This window comes from Pelodiscus sinensis, chromosome 1, assembly GCF_052426305.1.
Source record: "Pelodiscus sinensis isolate ZL-2025 chromosome 1, ASM5242630v1, whole genome shotgun sequence".
In the NCBI taxonomy this organism is placed as follows: domain Eukaryota; kingdom Metazoa; phylum Chordata; order Testudines; family Trionychidae; genus Pelodiscus; species Pelodiscus sinensis.
The window spans coordinates 199381339-199401148 of record NC_143052.1 but is presented as its reverse complement, the minus strand read 5'-3'; the positions used below and the strand labels follow the sequence as shown (position 1 = coordinate 199401148).

The following is a 19810-nucleotide window of genomic DNA, read 5'->3' as shown; positions in this document are numbered from 1 at the left end:
AGCTGTAAAAACAGTCCTGATGTAAAATGGAATTAGAGTGGCTACTTTTGTAATCAAAATTCAGTGGGTTACACATGTATGTGATACACTGTTTTTTCTTTACTTTCATTAGGAAGTGTTCTTCCAATATAAAAGCATTTCAATAATCATTTTAAAATCTATAAAGATTTAGAAATATTATGGGAAATAATGCCCTTAATTCTGTGCTCAGGGGAGAAAACAGTTGAAGATCCTAATATTCAAGCATATCTGGTGCTAATCTGTGAAATGGCATTGACATCAGTAATTTATAAAATCAGAAAAGAACAAAAATTACTAACCATTTCAAAGTTTGTTAATAATACAGGGTATTCACAATATATTATTTCCAGAGCAAAGAAGAGTTATTCCCATCTCACACAGACATTTAAAAAAAATCTAATGATGTAGGGGGTTTTCAATATTATTTTAACTTAATTAAATAGCCACATCCCAATACATGAGCTCAAATTCTAAAAGAATATCATCAACAGCTTTCCTTTGACATTTTGTCTTTAACCATGCATAAAAATACATCATTCTTTATTTTCAGCTGCAAATCCTAGTTTTTATTTCCCTTCTTTTTGGGCTTCATTGTTCTAGAGTTACTTGAATGCAACTTATTTATGGCAGAATATAAATGATGAGATTTTCATGGCTTTGGAAGGTTCTGATGTGTATACTAAGCCATCAAAAGAGTAAAAACAACACTATTTTCATAAATACTATCACACTTTTAAAGTGAATCACAAGGATCTTGGACACAGTAGAGAACCTCCGGTATGCCAGCTGCATGCGGTGTGTCAGGATTAGGGGCTAGCAGGCTGCCAGACAGTTTGAGCTGTGGGGCTACATGCCTGTAGCTGGTCAGGTAAACAAAGGAAGAAAGGAGACAAAGATAAACTACAGGGCTGTGTCTACATTGGCACCCCTTTCCAGAAAAGGGATGCTAATGTAGACTTTGGAATAGGCAAATCCGCGGGGGATTTAAATATCCCCCCGCGGCATTTGCATTAACATGGTTGCCGCTTTTTTCCGGCTTGGGGAAAAGCCGGAGAAAAGCGTCAGTCTAGACGTGATTCTCTGGAAAATAAAGCCTTTTCCAGAGGATTTCTTAGTCCTACTTGAAAGTAAGAATAAGAAATCCTCCGGAAAAGGCTTTATTTTCCGGAGAATCACATCTAGACTGGCGCTTTTCTCTGGCTTTTCCCCAAGCCGGAAAAAAGCGGCAGCCATGTTAATGCAAATTACGCGGGGGATATTTAAATCCCCTGCGGATTTGCTTATTCCAAAGTCTATATTAACATCCCTTTTCCGGAAAGGGGTGCCAATGTAGACACAGCCCAGAGGAAGGAATGCAAAACCAGAGGTAGAGATAAAAAAGAAAACAGAAAATGTATTCCACCAAAACTTGAACAATTTGCCAGTGGTAAGCAAGAAGCGTTGCTTTCACAATTAACAGATTCATGTAACTGAGTATTGTAGAAGTGATAGGAAAGGGGCCAAATCATAATCTAAAGCAGAGTTTCTCAACCCTTTTTTTTTTTATATAAAGTACCCCCTTTTCAAAAAAAAAAATTTTAAGTACCCCCATTGCCTACAGTTTTCAGACACACACTTTTTTTTCTACCATTGCAACACATTTGTTTAAACAACTTAATCATAGCCGGGCAGGCAATGAAATTTTTGGATATAAAAAGTACACAAATAATAAAGTGCTGTAAAACTTAAAACAAAAATTCAGTTTTCTCCAAATTTCAGTTGTGTTGATGCACCTCCCAGACTTCTCTCGAGTACCCGTAAGGGTACTTGTACCACTAGTTGAGAAACCCGGATCTAAAGTATAGCAGAAGCCATGAAGAATCAGTCTTACCAACCACTCCACCCCCCACTGTTAGCACTAATACATTCAAAAGGTGTCTTGATGAATGCTACATTATCAAGTGTTTACTTGTAATGGTCAGCACAGAAAGAACAAAGTTCTGGTGATGGCAATTACTTTTAATTTAAATTTCTAGTTATGATCATTTAGTATATAGTGTCTCATTTTGAGAAGTTTATGAAATATACCTTGGAACACAAAAGCTCCATACAATCAATTATATTTCCTTTATTATTTATTCAAAAACATTTGGAACAAATAAGACCACTTAGAAGCTTAAACAATATATAAACACTTCAACTAGGAGAAAACCAAATTAAGTGTGTAATCATTACTATACCTTTGGAAGAATTTTTAAAATACACAAGAGTATGTATGAGACCCTGAGCTCCACTCTGGCCCATTTAAGCCAGGTAAAAAGTCTAGAGCAGCTTAAAGGACTCCAAGAGTCTTGGATATCACTGAGGAAGAACTTATCTTGAGTAGAAACTGAAGAAAACAGCAGGCACAGGATGTCCCATAGGACTCTTTCACAAGCACAGATGGGCAGTGGGTGCTGGGGTGGGGCTGGGAACAGGAAGGGAATGTGAAAGGCAAGTCCCCAGCACAGTGTTACAGAGATTCTAATAGTGCTGTGGAAAAGAGGGCAGAGCTTACTAATAATTTAGCCCAGGACTGGCAAGCAAATTTGTGCTTAACCTCCCAGTGATGCAGCACAGAATCTCACCCACAATCTCTCGGAGTCAATCAAAGCAATATCCAGAAGCTGTACCCTACTCTGAAAAACTGACAGATATACAGATGCTCAAATACCATGGTGGAAGCTATAGCATAACACTTTGATAGGTACACACACCTCCAACTGAGGTTGTACTTCTTGCCTCTGCAAAACAAATATATTTTCAAGTAGGGATGTTAAAATGCATTTATTAAGGTAAACGTGTAACTGCTGACATTTTCAGCGGTTACATGTTTACACAGGAGGCGGCAGCTCCTGCAGCTAACTTAAAAGCCGGCTCCCCGTACTCACTGGCTCCTACCTGCCCTGTTTCTTCCTCTCCCCTCTGCCCACACTGCCTCTGATACAGAAGAAGCAGCAGGGGTGTGGGACACCTGTGTGTAACCAGGCTCATTGTTTAACTGTTTACATGTGTACACTTTTACATCCCTATTTTCAAGTCAACTTTAATGAAACTGCAGATTGTATGCTGGTGAGAGTTCTGGGGAAATTCACCTTACCAATGTTTTTTATTAAAAATAAATGAATTTTGGATTAGGGACACACTTTTCACCCAAGTCATTAACTCCCAGTACTCTTAACTGACTTCTCCACTGCATGCAATCCTATGCAGTGCCTACAGAGAAAGGGGAGTGAGCAGGCAGCAACAGCTGTGAATGTAATAGAGAATGTTGTAGGGGTGGGTAGGCTGGATTTCCCAGCCAAGGACTAGAGATGCTTAGGGCCAAATGGAACTTACCCAAAGGGAGGAACTCAGTTTACAAAAGATCGACATGTGTAGGCCTTTTTGTTGTGCTTGTTCTTGTTTCAAGTAATTTATCTTTCTATTGTGTTCCTGTTAACTAATAAAATAACACTTTGTTTCAAAAATGTTGAACTGTGTTGCTGCATATATTTTATGAATATAAAGCTCCGAATAGAAGGTTACTGCAAGAAATCGGGGCACTGAAGCCTATGGATCTAGTCTCAGAGTAGCAGAGTCATAAAGACTCTTCCCTTAACTGAAGTGGAGGCCCACAGCCTGTCTCTGCAAAGGATCACTCATGAAAGACTGTAGAGGGGTACAAGAAACAGCAAACACTCTTATGCAGGATAGACACATTCCTAGTATTTTACTAATATGTATGATTTAGATACTAAAATCTGAAGGAAAAAAAATCAATGAAAAGGCACCATCTACCTATGGTATATGTGAGGCACGCCACCCTGGAACTATGTACAGGCAGTCCCCGGGTTACGTACAAGATAGGGACTATAGGTTTGCTCTTAAGTTGAATTTGTACGTAAGTCGGAACTGGCTCCAGATTCAGCCGCTGCTGCTGAAACTGACCAGGGGCTGACTACAGGAAGCCCGAGGCAGACTTGCTCTGCCCCCAGCTTCCTGGAATCAGCCACTGATCAGTTTCAACAGCGGCTGAATCTGGAGCCTGGGTCAGAACAGCTGGGGCGCTGCCAGGTAGGTCCCCCCAGGACCAACCCGGCAGCACCCCAGCTGCTCTACCCCAGGCGTCCACAACAAAAGCCTGGTCTGCTGGGGGGGGGGGGGGCACTAGCTGCGCTCCCCCCCCCCCAGCAGATCAGGAAGACCCGGAGCAAAGCCGCGGGGGCGGTGGGGTCCCGCGCCTCTGCTCCGGAGCAAAGCCTTGGAGGTACGGGACCCTGCCTCTGTGGCTTTGCTCGGGGTGTCCCATGTCTGCTGGGGACCCCCCCAGCAGACCAGGGACACCCGGAGCAGATTTTCTCGCCCCGGAGGACGTGGTGGCGGGACCGCTGTGCGTCTGGGTGGTCCCGCCGCCCGTGAGTTCCGGGGCGAGAAAAGCCCCGTTCGTAAGTGTGGATCCGACATAAGTCAGATCCGCGTAACTCGGGGACTGCCTGTAATCAATTGATGTGAAAAATCAAATTGTAAAACTTTGCTTGCTTTAATAAATGGAGTCTTGCCCTGCAATTTTGAGATCTGTGAAAATCAGCTCACTCAGACATCAGCCCAGAACCAACAACTGAGGAAAGTGGCACAGAATAAAATGTTTGACAAGTCTGAGCCATGAGTCCACTAGGACTCCCCAAAAAGTAAAAATAACCCCAGTACCCCAAAGGTCTCCGTGACATGGGTGCCTGAGAAGCAGACTACTGGGAACAGCCAGGCCAGAGAAGAAGAAATGACTGGCTAGGAGCTATATTGATACATCAAAGCATAGAACACACATGACTAGAATAGCCCTGACATGCATGCTGAGCCAAACACATTGTTTGCGGGAAGGAAACTGGCTGTAGTAGGTGGACAAGATGCAGCCTCTCAAGTTATGTTTGGTCAGAAAAGGAAAGGAGGAGTCCTAACTGTAAACAGTTTGAACCATTTTTATTATTTGATAAAAGCAATTGGCTACTGCATTGGGAGTTAGTTATTTCTTTGTACACCATAGATCACACCTGATGCTTTTTCTTTTATTCCTGAATCTGTCTACACCTGGTTTTTAATTTCATGCTCTCATTTACCCTAAAAAGGTATTAGTTCCTTCCTCATTGATTTCTATAAAGGACAATAATTAACTGCCCTAGATGTCATCAGGGCTGCTATTTATTTATTCACATAGCCTCTCAGAGGAGACACCACTCCTTATCCATCATTTAACACAACCAGCAAGCTGAAAGCTGTTACTTTCACTTAAATCAAGAAGCACAAAAGAACCCGGGGTCCAGTGGTTCTAAAATGGGCAACAGACATAATTTTTTGTTAATTTTGGAGAAACGAGGATAGAGTTTCTGGGGAGAGAGAGGAAGAGTTGTGGCTACAGAATTTTTTTAAATGGCTGGCTGAGTTTGCTGTAATCCAAAAAGCTTTGTAAATAGAAGGTAGAAGGAAGCTGACAATAAAAGGCACAAGTGACTGCACCAGAGAGGGTCTCCGGCTGATTCGTGGATCAGAAGGTGTCCCAGGGTAAGGGGCCTGAGCCAGGACCTTGCCACAATATATTAAAAACTTCTGTTCTAGAAATAAAGAAAATAAAAGAGGTATGTGAACAGCTAGAAAAAGAGGGTCTTATTAGGTCAGAATTGGATCTTAAACTTTACTATAACTACAACAATTTAAGGGCAGGAAAATAAGTGGTTTAAGTAAGATGACGACAACTGGAAGTGGTTTTACATAGCAGCATATAAAAGATCAAGAAATTACAAATATAAAAACAAAACCCACAAATCTAAAAGCCTTGACCAATGAAAGCATACAAGCTGGAAGGAAGACTTCAAACAGCAGACAGCAGAGTTTATGCCTTAGCAAGTCGTGTTGCCAAAAATCCCTTCCTGGCAACAAAACCCCAAGAGCATACACTGCAATATATGAAAGTCCCCCCATTTTTGGTGACTCTCCCCTGCCTTCATTGTTGACAATCATGTAGTGTGTACTATTAACAGACTTGTTGTTGAGTTTATTGGACTCCAGAAAGTTTCTCACAGGCCAGATTAGCCACTCTGGCCAAAATTTGAATTCTGCTGCTCTGCAGACATGTAAACAGATGTGCACTTCCCATTTGCAAAACCTGTGACTTTTAAAAATCCATTTCTTGTTGTCTGGGTCAAAGTGTAGTGGTGGTCCTGACTCATTGTACAGAGGTGCTTCTGGCTCATCATGCAGCGTTCCTCATGGCATCTTCTCAGCAAGCCAGGGCTGGTAACGCTCAAGAAACCCTCCTGCTTGGAGCAATGCAGAGCTTTTGGATCTTATTGGTGGATGGGGTGAAGAATCGGTGCAATCACAGCTGTGAGTGACCCACAGGAACTGGAACAAGCACGGTCACATTTCAAAAGCCCTGTGTGAGAAAGTGTATGAACGGGACACCTTAAAATGCAGAGCCAGGATAAAGGAACTCAGGCAGGCAAACCAGAGGGTGAAGGAGGTCTGGTGCTGCACCCAAAATAAGCCGTTTTTATAAAGAAATGGACACAATCCTGGGTGGGATCTCTACGTCCACATCCAAGAGGAGTGTGGATACTTCCAATAGTGCTCCCACAGCACAGAGTCACCAGAAACACGTGTCCCCAGAGCAGAAGTTATGAATGAAGAGGTAGAAACGGACAAAGGGCTTAGGGTCAATCCGGTGGAAACCAGTGCGCCAGGCAGAAAAGAATTGTTCTCAAGTCCCAATGTCTGTGAAAACTCTCAGCAACTGGACATGGAGCATGAAGCAAAGGAAGAGATGGGGAGTAAGCTTCTGTGTGGGGGATAGGCAGGAGGAGTGGTTGGGGGCCATGCAGGGCATTTAGTTGTTGAAGAGCAGCTGAGGGAGGGGGGGCCACGGCTGCTAAAATGCACTAGTGCAGCAGGGGAGGAGAGGAGAAGGACGTGCAGGGCATTTAGTTATTCCTGTGCAACCAAGGGAAGGGGGGCTGTGGCGCCCATGCGGGGAGGTTAGTTGCTGTGTATTGCAGTGGGGCGGGGTGGGCTGCAAAATGCACAGGTGGAAAGTAGCTGTTGCAGCGAGGAGGGGAGGGCTTGAAAAGTTGTTCTTGTAGCTGGGGGGGGGGATGGAAGCTGTCATTCTGAGAGCTGGCTAAGCCCTGCCTATGCAGAGCATTGATGTGTACGCAGATACCAACAGAACCTTGCTGGAAGATGGTGACAAAGCTTTGCCTGAAGTACTTAGCAATTTTCTCACTGAGATTGCATGACAGGGCTGCCATTTCCCCACCGCTGTGGTATAACATTGACCCTGAAATCTGGTAATCTCCCAGTGAAATCTGTTCCTTTGTGTGCTTCTTCCCTATATATATTTCACAGAGGAAACCAAAGTTTTGCAAATTGGGGACTCTGACCCAAAATGGAATTGCAGCAGGATCACAAAGTTATTTTAGAGGGCTCCGAGTATAGCCATCCTAACCTCTGTGCTGACTTCAGAGCTGGGCAGTTTGAGGGTCATGGCTGTTGACCAGTGTCTCAGCTCTGAGGACAGTACCTCATCAGTAGTAGTGTGTGGAAATACCATACCATGCATTGCTGGTGGTGGTGGCTTTGCATTCAGAGCAGGGCTCCTGGTCAGCAGCTGCTGAGCTCTGAACGCAGTGCTTCCACTAGCAGAAGCAGCATACAAGGGTAAAAAAATCCACAAACCTTTCCCACAATAACCTCACAGTCCCCCCACAACTCCTTTTTGGTTCAGGACCCGTGTTAATTACAGCGTTGAGAAATGTCAGATTTAAACAGCTGAAATAATTATATTTATTTTAAAAACCCTATGACTGTGAAATTGACCAATATAGACTGAATTTGGTAGGGCCAAATAACTAATAACTGAAGTAAATACTTTCCTCCTGAGGTGGCCCAATCATTTAGCCACTTTCTCAGAAAGTGTGGACCTTTGTGCTGTTGCCTGCTCTTTTCAGTGGCACCTTAAACAATTAAAGGGTTCAGGGCAGGGTATGTGAATAAAAACCCTGCTCTCCTAGTTGGGACAAAGTTTTTCTTTTCTGTGCTCTTGGGATAGGTGAACATGTTGCTGGGGTATGCCATATGTGTGCAGAGGGCTCCAGGATGGCCTTATTAATTGGCAGCACAATTCCAATAGCTCTAGAATATCTTGGACTTCTTTCACAGAAATCTGTGATTGTAAATAACCCTCTGAGATCTTCTTTTACAAAGCTGTTTGCAGTCATTCTGCAGCCACGGTGAGGCTGCAGCAACCATTTAATCAGATGATGATTCCTCAGTTAGGATCAGTGGTACTAAGGGATTTAGCTCTTCCTTTTCCTAATGTATGGACTTCCTCAGGAGTTCAGGCTACTGTCCGGGAAAAGAAGGATGATGCGACTCTGTATGGGATCATACTAATGCAGACTTTTGCCTGTATGGAGCCCATGGTCTCCAGTAACACCAATGAGAGGGAACCAACATTGATTGAGGAGTTTCCTCACGCATAGGATGCTACAGTCACCAGGAGAGTATACCATCTTGCTCAAGTCATGAGGGGTAGGAAAGCAATGCCTGGATTTCTGTCTGGCTAACATCTCTTCATGGAAATAATGCCAAATTCACTCATAGTAAAATGTATGCTCCAGCAGTGGAGCTGTCAGTACTGTAGACATTGAAATACCTTGATTAGTGGATGTAATAAGAGATTAACTTCTCTTTTCATAGCTTTTACACACCATTGGTGTCAGTTTCCCTTATAAATCTCAGCTCAGTGGTGCTGGAACACATGTCCTGTAAGTGGGAACATGTAGAAGCACTTTTCAACCAATAATCTTATTTATATTTACATTTTGCTAGTTTACTAATTCATGGTTCTATTTGCATATTGTTACCCTTCTGTACTGTTTTAGCTCAAGAAAGTATAAAAATGCAAGCTCCAGATCGACTTCCTGTTAGAGATTATGTCCATACTTTCCCAGCATTTTAGAAGTCATCTTAAACCTGAAATAGAATAAAACAGGTTTTTCCTCAACATTAGTCAATAGAAAGTGCCTGATTCCCAATGTGTTATCATTGAAATCAATTTGCATATATGACAGCAACATAAAGTGGAAGTAAAGGGAGAATCAAGCCAAAAAGATGTAAAGATTTTCACTTTTCCACATGTATTATCGATATTAACAGAAATGTCTATATTTACTAGACAGGCAACTGAGTGCTTAAGGTCACCAGAAAACAACAGCCAGGGTCCTGAAAAGAATATAATCGTGTAGTGCCTTTTATCCATATTTAACACCACCATCACCTATTTAATTGAAAATAGTGTCCATGGATAATTAAGGGTAGAACAATTGCAGAAATGGATCCATCTTCTGCCTGTTAACAAATTTCAGCTCCCTTTTAAAGTGTGTCAGTGGATCGGGAAGATAATATAGCTCACTGGGTTTAAACCAGACTTTATACTAGCTTCCAGACAGGTTTGATGATGAAAGAATGCTTTTTCTTTTGCTTTGGGTACATGGATATGACAGGACTCATGTAGACTACAGCAAGACAGCTCAGAGTCATACAAGTAGAGGAACTGCATTGGGGTCAGGAGCAAGAGTCACTTAAGACATCTGACAAACTGTAGCTGGATCAGACTCCAAATAGACCTTCCCATTAGGCTGTTAAGTGATTTTTTAAAAAGAACATTAAATATATTTAAATGCGCAGGATGAATGTTGCAAAGGGAATTTTGTCACAGGCAAAACAGAGAAACTGTTTTTATACCATACATCCAAGATAGAAAAAAAAGGGTGGGAAAATACATTTTAGTTTGAAATTTAACTTTTTACAGCATTTCTAAAGTGTATCTGTAATTCAAGGTTGCATGTAAAAACAAAGGAAAATGAAACACTGAACCCCACGTAGTCTGGATAAAATTAACACCTCATACTGCAATATTGTAAACTTAATTTTAAAAGCAAGCCACAGATTACAAACCACAGCTCTAATTTTGCAGACTATAAACTTGGCTCGAGTTGAAAAAATTGAGCCCAGTAATGACACAGACTTCCTGTTACTTGTCACTAAAGAGAAAATGGTCCTGAACTCTAAAACTCATCTCTTGAATGGCTCTTTTCCCAGGAGCTCTGACAGGGGGATTGGTTTACATGATTTACATATTTTAGGGGCCAACTGCAAAGTTATCTAATGCTACTATGCCCAACAGTTTTATTTTTATTTTTTATTTTGAAATGTGCATGTTTTATTTTTAAATTACTGTACAGGTTGAACTACTCTGGTCCAGGACACACTGGTCCAGCCACATCCATGGACCAGAGAGCCCCACAGTGGCAGAGCCCTGCAACTGCAGGCAGCACAGGCTAGCAGCCATGGGGTTAGCTGCAGAACCTGACAGCCAGGAGTTGGGAGTCTGGCAGCAGGGCTGTTAGCAGAACTGCAGCCAGGAGGGGAGCCCAGAATCCATCAATAGAAGGGCCAGAATTGACTTCCTCCTTCAGGACTGGCCAGGTCTCAAGGGTGCCGGACCAGGGAAGCCCAACCTGTACAATAACTCAAAGGTACTAGAATGTCTCAGTATTACAAGTACTATCTTCAGTGATAAAAATGGAAACATTTTAAAATTCATTTAACTTTTCATTAGTTATACCCAGTTTTGCATTTCTTTCAACATACACAAGGAAAATAAAGTCTCTCTTTTACTTCTTATTCTATAACTAAACTATAAAGTTTGGATTTTAAACATTACTGTGGGAAATCTATTAATATCTCCGATTGAATGAAAAAAATGGATGAAAACATTACAACCAGGCTCAAAGCTATTAATCTCTTTCACTCAGTAGAATGGCTTTCTTTATCCTTTCCTGATGCTGCAAAACTCTAGTATATTGTTAACTGGTGCAGCATTGTAAAATAATGTGTCTGAAATTAATTCTCTAGCCAGTACTGAGGACCTGTGTGTCTTAAGTGACATAGTGTCATTAAGACTGTAAGGTTGCTAAGTTTCTTTGTGGGAAGATCCCACAAAATTGATACTGGCTGAATGGCTAGTTATTCCATAATTATTTTCAAAACCCAGATTTGCTGCTGCTTAGAATAAGGGAACTTTAAAGAAATCTCCTAGAAATCATTCAATTCTACATTAAAGAATACTGATTTGTATTAAGTACAAATTTAGATTGTCTTCTTAGCTAGTGACTTTACCTTTTTTTTTTAAGTTTTAAAGTTTCTGTAAATCTTTTAACATGACATGTCAAATGCTCAAGGGATAGTGCAGTCCTTAAAAGTATACAGGAAAAGATTATCCATGTTCTGTGTTCTCTCGCTAGTGATGGCATTTTTCAAAGGCAGGACTGCCTGCTGGTCGTTGAATTCCTGTGATTCAGCTTGTCAAACATTCAGGAGAGTGACAAAATGTTTTTGCAATGTGCAGCAACAGTCACATATTTTTGCATAGCCCATGTTTGTATCAAACTTTCTCAGAATTGCGTTTAAAAACAAAAACACTGCATGCAAGGGAACTCTGTGTTTAACTATTAAATATGCCAATTTCTTCTACCAAAAAGACATATTCCTAAAACTTATGCTTGAGGGCATCAGCTAGTCACCTGTAAAAGTCAAGAAGAGATTCTCACCTTCACTGCAATGTATTCTGGAGGTGGGGCTTTTTTTGTCTCCTTCCCCTGAATAATCAGAAAAGACCATTCTGGAGATGGAACAGTGGATGGAGTATAATAGTGCTCAGACATGGTGCCAAGCACTCTCTTGCTCAAATGCTTTACTGGTTTGTTCTTGCTCACATATGCAGAGTCTGATAGCAAAATGGAATGAGGAATAAGGAATTCTCTCCCAACTCACACTGTCAGTGACGGGGGGTGAGGGGAGGGAAAGAGTTTCACCTTCCTCTGCAGTAGGTAGATGTGGGTCACTGCCCAGAATTATCTGGGTATTTCTCACTTACTGATTTCCCTGTCATTGCAGGAGCCTTGGGCATCTCCCTGCAGCACATAATAGCCTAGTTTCCTGTGGGTTGTAATAGTTTGGTCTAATTTCAGCTGAGTTCAGTGTGCAGAGTATGCTCCTGGAGGCTCTCAAGGCACACCAGTGTGTGTGTGTGAGGGCCAGCCAGGTGGAGGTACCACCATTTGTGCATTCATTATGAGCAAGGGACTGCAGCAAGGGGGTGGAAAGGGTTTTTTCCCCCAAATTAAGCACCATCGCTACTGGGGTGCTCAGGATCTCCTTTTGGGTTAAAACCATCAGGCGCCCAGGCACACCTGTGAGTGTGACCTGCTCCCCAGTAACCCGAGGAGGAAAAAGGGGGTTACATAGGTTACTTAACATCTCCCTATACATTAAAGAAAGTTTTTCCTGCAGGACAACAGAGTGATGCCTTCCCTCCTCAGCCACCCAGCCTCCTCCCTCCCTGCTGCTAACCCCATTAGCTCAAAATGCTAGCCTGTGCTGCCCCAGCCCTTCTCTTCTGGCTGGAGGGGGTTGAGGCCCAAGCTGGCTACAGAGAAAGGTTGCGGGGGGGACCCAGAGGCCCAGGCTGGCTGGTGGGGGGAGGGGCAAGAGCCCAGTGGTTGGGGGTGGAGCAAGAGGCCGGGGCTGGTGCAGCCCTGGCCCGCCAGGGGAGATCTGGGCCTGCCTTCTCCCAGAGATGGGAGATTGGTGAGCACAGCTGGCAGGGGGCAGACACAGGCTTCTAGTTTTCCTTTCTAAAAGATTCTTGAAGCCTTTTTTTCCTGAAGAGATTTAACACTTCCATTGTTTGTCATAGGACTTTGAAATTCATTAGGACGAAAGCACCCTGGGGCCAGAGTGCCTTTTATTTATTCCATGTGAGTTTAGCAGAATTACTAACTTTTGAAAAAACACCACTACACATTTATAAGAACAGCCAAATTTTGGCTGCATGCCAAAATAATGAAAGGAATATCTTAATTTAGGCCAAGTCCACATTGCCACCAAGGCAGTAGCAGAGGACACTACACTCTAAACCCTAGAAGCATACAGCCTGGCTTTTGATAAAATAGCTGTGCTGGGACGGGGATGGAACAAGATGGAAAAGAACTGGACTGCATTCCTTGACAATCGCCAGAGACTCAGCAAATTGCTTCAGCAACCCATCTGTTACTGCCCGTTGAGGGAAAAGGAGGAAGAAACAAGCTGGGCCAGCCTCTTCCATGGAACAGCAACATTATTTTCCCATCAGCTAATACAGTTAGTTCTGTAGCTCAAATAAGAGTTCTGTACAATAAGTGTTCAAAGTTCAGGCTTCCACCCGCTCATGATACAGAATTGAGGAGCATGAGGGTTGTTACAGGTGCATGAAAGAATCTGAGGAGTGTGCTCTGCTGCAGCAGAGAGGATGGGGAAGGATATTTACAAGATGTTGGTGCCCAGTGAGTCTCCATTAACAGTTGATGAAAAAAGTATTGCCAGCTTTGCATGAGCCCTCCATTAACAACTTCTTTCACATGGCAGGCACTATAGTCTCCAGAGGGCACACAACATCTGACACGAAATGCGGGAAGGATTTTCATTCAGCAGTTTTCAACAACAGATCTCAAAATGCATGACAAAGAGGGAGAATGTGGCATGGGGGATGGGATGACTTGCTCAGGATCACACAGCAGGTTACTGGCAGAGACAGGAGTAGAACGCAGGTCCTCTGAATTCGAGTCCCATGTTTTTTGGCTTAGGTCAGGGGTGGGCAAGAGACCTTCTGCAGGCCAGATCCATCCCACCAAACTGGTCAATGCAGTCTGCAACCGCCATACTACTCCCATGCAAATTGAGACCTGTGGACGGGGGAGTGCGCAAAGTCAACTCAAGGCGCCGCGCTACCTCTTGCAGGGTGGGGGCAGGGGGTGCTCCCATGCCCCCAGTTCCTGACTGGGGTGCATGGTGCTTAGTGTGAACTGCCAGCTGTTCAGAACTTTTGTAAGGTGGGACCAAAGACTTCATGTGCTCTCCCACCCCCAGGCCAATCAGGGTCTGTGGGTAGGGAAGCAATGGAAGTGCCTGGCCTCACATCACCTCTTCTGCCTGAGGCCCTGCCCCTTCCAGGGCAGCCCGGGGCCACTTCAAAAATTTGTGAAATGGCCCCCCTTCTAAAATGGTTGCCCACCCCTGGCCTATGTCACACTGCCTCCAACAGGCACTGTCTTTTCCAGGAACACACACTGAGCATGACAGAAGCAGCTACCTAGTGGAATACCCAGAAGCCATCACTGGAGATGGGGAGGAAGATGAAGACATTGCTGAAAGAATTTCCAGGCATCATGCCTCCTAGCAGGTTGGAGGGAGCTGGTAGGAGTTATATAAGCGCACATACTCCTCCCCCCCACACACTCTAACTCTTTCTGTTAAAAACTAAATGTGGAAAGTACAATTTGTCTCTCTCTCTCTATTAGTTTTGTTTAATTTCATACAGGCGACCCCCAACTTAGGACCTCCCACATTTATGACTGTCTTGCTCCGGCCCAGCATGGCCTCACAAGGCCACCTACACAGTGAGCCACAGGGTCAGCCAGTCATCCACAGCCTCGGCTGGCTCTAGGCGCAGCTCGCACCACAGGCTCTGGGAGACATGGAGCCACCTGCCACCCGGCACAGCCCCCAGTTTGTGCCGCTGGCTCCAGGATACGTGGAGCCGCCTGCAACCTGGCACAGTCCCCGGCCGGCTCTGGGCACAGCTCACGCCTCAGCTCGTGCCACACTGATGGCTCCAGGAGACACGGAGACACCTACCACCCGGAAGAAGCCCCCGGCTGGCTCTGGGAGACACGGAGCTGCCTACCACCTGGCACAGCCCCCAGCCAGTGCTGGGCGCAGCTCACACCACTGACTCGGGGAGACACAGAGCCGCCTACCACCCGACCCAGGCCCCAGCCGGCTCTGGGCTCAGCATGCTGTGGACAACAACTCCCCAGAGGCAAAGTGGGCCAGGAAGGGAACCCTCATTTATAACATTGCGCCCATGGGAAATAAAGATTCAAGTTATGACGGCTCAACCTATGACGGTTCTCAAGGAACCAATTAGGTCGTAAGTGTGTGTGTGTGGGGGGGGGGGGTCACCTGTATATGGTGTTTACTGTTCACAGAAAGAACTATTACTTGTCCCACAGTAACCATGGTTCTTTGAGGTGCTGTATGCGGTCAGTGTGGATTCCACCACAGATGTACAAATGCCTAACGCTCATGAGACTAATACCACTCAGGTATGTGCCATGTGCCTCCTCTTACCCATGTCAGGATATTAAGGGCAGAACAGCTGTGGCCCTCTTTCAGATCCCTTGTAATTCAAAGACTGATAATTGAAAACTGCAAAGAATGGGGACAGAAGAGCACTGGTCATGGGCTCAGTGGTGACTAAAACCTTTTGAAAAACAGCAATTCACTGACAGACATCAAAATGTAACTGAACAAGGAATCATCTTCAAATGGGTATGCTTCTAGGGGCATCCTGAAGGGATCCGTTCTTGTCCCTAAACTATGTAACATTTTTACGAATGACATGAAAGATATAAAAATTTGCAGAAGACACAAAAATTGAGGGAGTTTTAAATAATGAAGAGGACAAGTTATTACTGAAGAGTGATACCCATGAACTGGTGAGATGGGCACACGCAAACAATATATATTTTAATATGGCAAAATGTAACATTAGAAATCTAGAAACAAAGAATGTAGGCCAAATTCACAGGACAGGGGATTCAGTCCTGGGAAGCAAAAACTCTGAAAAAGACTTGGGCAGTCTGGTAGATGATCAGCTGAACATGAACGCCCAGTGCAATACTGTAAGCAAAAGGCTAATTTGATCTTTGGACACATGAACAATAGACTTGTAGAGAGATTATACAGCCACTCCCCGACTTATGAACACACCGACTTACAACCATCCATACTTACGACCAATCTCTCATTAACCCCATTATATTTTCGAGTTGAGAACCATGTACGTCAAGTTTTTCAAACAGCATGCGCAGCATGTTTAAGATATTTCTGACTTATGACCAAATCAAGTTACGACCAGGTGTTCAGAACGTAACCCATTCATAAGTCAGGGACTGCCTGCATTTCCTTTATACTCAACACTGGTTCAACCACTGCTGGAATACTGTGTCCAGTTAGTGTCCACAAGTCAAGACAAGACAAATTCAGAGAAGAGCCACAAGAATGATTAAAAGAATTAGAAAACTTGAATAAAATGGGCTTTTTAATCTAGCAAATAAAGGAAAAATACAAAGATCCAATGGCTGGAAATTTAAGCAGCACAAATTCAGAATGGAAATAAGTCTCATGTTGTTAGAGAGAGCAATCAGCCACTAGAACAAATTACTAAGGATTGTGGTGGTTTCTCTATCGCCAGTAATTTTAAAATCAAGAATTAATTTGTGGACGTTCTATTGATTTTGTTATGAAGGCAGCCAGACTAGATGATTACCACTGGTATATATCAACATAGATCTTGCTGTACGTAACTGACAAGCTGTATTGCCTTCAGAGAACAAGACTGAGGAGTTTCAGCTACAAAAAGTAATTGTAGTAGTGCTTTCCTGATCTTGGCATATGACCTAGGCACCAAGTCCAAGGCACAGTATTTGAAAAAAGTCAGCAATGGTTGCTCCATGTTACCATTTTACAGATTTCTGGTTGGGTTATATTTCTTGAAGCAGGTGGAGAATGCTGCTTGTCCTCCAGAGGAGTGATCCTTGATGTTCAGTGAGAGAGGACACCAGCCAACAGGTAACATAGTGAGAGATACAATGTGTTATCCATTTCAATATCTGAAGAGATAGCTTGACCTTTAGAACATATAGCCATGGATATGAAGAGACAAAAAAACCTACCCCAATCTGAATGGTTTGATCCTGCCAACATAAAGCAGGATCCTAGATATAACTAATAAGGATGTAATAGTGTCCAATTAAACAATTAATCGATAAATGGATGCTTATTGGTTAATGCTACCAGCTGCACAGTTCCCTCCTCCCACCCTTGCAGCTCTGTGAATACATTTTTTAGTGGGCTGGCTGTCAGGCTGGCTCAGTCCCGGCTTGTGCCGGGTCCTAGCAACTACACCAGCAGTGGGTCTGCACTAGAAGTGTTCTAGATGTTGGCAGGCAGGCTGCCACAGCGGAGGTAACTGCTGGGACCTGGCACCAGTTGGGACTGAGACAGTCTCCCTTCCTGCCAGCTTGCAAGCTACTTTTAATGCAGGTTACTGTGTAACTGACAAAATATTTGTTGGCTACTCAGTTACCAGATTACATGCAATTTAACATCCCTAATAACTAGCATATGCAATTCCTTTTATGCTAGTACTAAGTGTGATTTCAGGACAACGCCAGAGAGGTTGTTTGACCTGTTCAGAAGAAAATACAAAAATACTACAGGGGGTACACTTTGGATGATTTCTCTGTGCTACCATGCCCCTTTGAAACACCATGTAGGAGGGGTTCAGCCACAAGTGCTTGAAGCTCATTCACTCTTCTGGCAGAATTGATAACCACCAGAATGACTGACTGTAGCGTGAGGCAGTAAAAAGAAGCATTTGAAAGCAGTACAAATGGAGGCTTCCTGGACCTCAGGAGAATTAAATTGAGGTCCCAGGCAGGAATACAGTTTCTGATTTCTGGATAACTGCAAAGTAGTCCCTTGAGAAACTTTACAAAGGGTGACTAAAGACTAAGAATAACTGTGCAGGTGGATATCAAGCTGAGATTGTCTCTAGGTAGGCCTTAAAAGAGCTTAATAAAAGTCTGGCCCATTTTAGATACAAGTAGGTGAGGATTTTTGACAACAATGATCAGACCACATTGGGCTACCCATATCAAGAACCTTTTCTGTTCAATTGGGTATATCCTGCTGCTAAATGTTCGCTTGCTCTATTATCCATAGTAGTTAATGAGCCAAGAGTCATGTCATCAGGTGCAGTGACTAAGTCTTGATGGAGTATCTGAGCTATGGTGCTTTGAGATTGCATAACTTGTGAGCTGGATAGGAGGTTAAATGGGTATTTGTAAATACATGTCAGCCAAAACTGCCTCAGATAACATAATGAGAATGCTCCACATGGTTTTAGAAATTCCCCTGATTATCAGGGCAAATGACAGGAAGCAAGCCTCTGTTTTACTGTAGAAGGAAGGAAGGAATCAGGCAGCAATCCTGAGATTAGTCTTCTGGGGCAACAATTCTGACATTTGGCATTTGCCGTTCTTCCTGAAAAGTAATAGGTGTAACAGCATTGCGCAAGAAAGTTTTTCTTGCGCAAGGAGGGGCCGTGTAGATGCTCCTTCTTGTGCAAGAGCCTCTTCTGAAAAAAATGGTGGCTCATTAGGTATGCAAATGAGGCTCCGATATTCCACGCTTAGCCTCATTTGCATATTACTCACGCAAGAAGCCGTGAGTGTAGACATAGCCTTAGAGGTTCCGTGTTCCACAGCAGAAGCCAGGTGCAAGAAGATGGGTGAGAAGAAGGACCACAGATTCCTTAGACTATGCTGACCTAAGCACAAAGAACTCAAGAGCGATGAGGAAACAGATGTAGGGAAATGCATATGCATTTACCATAATAGGGTCAAACCAGAGTGGTACAAGAGTGATAGAAAGCATATCAGCCTTAGATTGAGTAAGTCTCTGTTCCCAGGATAAACTAACAAGGGCTAGTCCAGAACCAGCAGGAACTTGTCAGGATCCATCAGCCAATTAAGAGGGTTTCCAGAGTCAAGTGAGCCAGGCTAGCTGGAACACCTGGTGCCAATTAAAAACCAGTTGAGACTGATTAAAAAGAGCTCCTCTGCAAGTAGTTTAGTGTGCAAGGAGCTGAGGAGACAGAAGGAGCTGTGGAGGATCTAGGAGGAACAAGCACAAGTAGGTCTTGGGGATGCTAAAGGCTGATTAACTGTTTAATCGATTGCTTATTGGTTAAATGGTCCCAGTTGTTAACCAGAGCTGTTGTTCCCTCCTCCTCCCCTCACATTTTAAACTCCGACTGGAGTATCAGAGTCAGCCAAGTGGGGCGGCAACAGCCCTGTGGGATACCAGAACAGCCTCTGTCTGGGAGGAGCTCAGGCCCCTTGCAGACAAGGGGCTGCTGCCACCCTGTATCAGAGGCAGTAGCATAATAATGGTGGTGGGGTAATAAGCATAATAGCAGTGGGGTCAGGAGCCAGTAGCACACTGGCTGCTGGCTCTGATCCCATTCCTGGGGCAACATTTTAGTAACCTTGTAACCACTAGAAATTATTGTGGCTACATGATTTCTAAAATAAACAATATCCAACATCCCTGCAAGTATCAGGAGGGAAAAATCAGTGATAAGGAAGGTGCTATGAAGGTGTGGGAAAGTAGTAAAGGGGTTTGGAGAGACCTTTACAGACAGCTGCTTTTACCCACTCCCCATTTCCATTCTGGGAAAGGATTGGCTGGGGAAAAGGGTTTATCCAGCCCTGTATGATTTGGGAGATTCACCAAGACTGGAGTGTTTGGTTTCCCTCTGTTACTCTCATCATTGGCCTGCATGAGTAACTCAACAAACAGCAAGCTGATGCCCTAGGAATAGTGCCTAAATTGAGGGCTGCTGTCAACTCTGAGGTAAGCAATCCGCCTGAAAGCATAGGACACACCATAATTGTGTAGGAGCTTTGTCACAATATTTATTATTTTGTCTAGATCTGCATACTTCTTGTGCTGGCTCAAGTAGAGAGTAGATGTGTTTAGAAACTGCTGCATAGGCTGACATTGACAG

The 19810-nt window shown here is 43.7% G+C and overlaps 1 protein-coding gene across 9 annotated transcripts in view; it reads right to left on the bottom strand.

Annotated features, from left to right (window-relative positions):
* Positions 1 to 19810, bottom strand: part of CASK (calcium/calmodulin dependent serine protein kinase) — a 357337-nt gene that overhangs the window by 233619 nt on the left and 103908 nt on the right. The gene's annotated exons all lie outside the window — the stretch shown is intronic.